The sequence below is a fragment of the Juglans microcarpa x Juglans regia genome, chromosome 8D, assembly GCF_004785595.1.
Source record: "Juglans microcarpa x Juglans regia isolate MS1-56 chromosome 8D, Jm3101_v1.0, whole genome shotgun sequence".
NCBI classification, from domain to species: Eukaryota; Viridiplantae; Streptophyta; class Magnoliopsida; order Fagales; family Juglandaceae; genus Juglans; species Juglans microcarpa x Juglans regia.
In genome coordinates, this window is record NC_054608.1 from 16,158,051 (window position 1) to 16,158,918 (window position 868).

The following is an 868-nucleotide window of genomic DNA, read 5'->3' on the forward strand; positions in this document are numbered from 1 at the left end:
TCAACAGGCTGATCCATCCACATATACTAGCCATGGATTCTTCTCAGATGGTTTATGGACTTCTTCTCTGAAATTTGAAAATTCTGCTATGAAATTAGCCAAGATCTATCTCTTCACGATGCTTTTTGGTATGTAACTGATGTCATACTTACTTAGTTCAATTGACCATTTGCCCAGCCGCCCCGAGGTGTCCGGTTTCTACAACACTTTCTATAGAGGTGATGAGGTAGTCACCTTTATCGGATGGGCTTATAAATAAGGTCGTAATCGCCTTGCTGCTACCACCACGACGAAGGCGACTAACTCAACCTTTGGATATCTGGCCTCGGCTCCTCTTAGGGCCCTGCTTACGTAATACACCAGCTTTTGTTCCTTCCCCTCCTCTCGGACCAATGCTGCTGACATAGCATCCGGAGTCACTGCCACATACAACGACAATGGCTCTCCTCGCTTGGTGTGACTGAGCAACAACAACTTAACCAAATATTCCTTTAACTGGTTAAATGCTTCTTCAGACTTGGCATCCCAATCTTGTGCTTTCTTAAGCACCTGAAAGAAAGGAAGACCTTTATCTGTTGATTGGGATACAAACCTGTTAAGAGCTGCTATCATGCCTGCTAGCTTCTGTACCTCGTTCAGGTCTGTGGGTGACTTCATCTCTATTATTGCTCTGAGTTTCTCAGGATTTTTTTTTATTCCCCTTTCTGACACCATAAAATTGAGGAACTTTCCTGATTACACTCTGAATGCACACTTCGTTGGGTTGATCTTCATTCGGTATCGACGTAAAACCTGGAAATCATCCCTAAGGTCTTCCACATGTTGGTCAAACTCCATGCTTTTCACTAGCAGATCATCGACGTATACT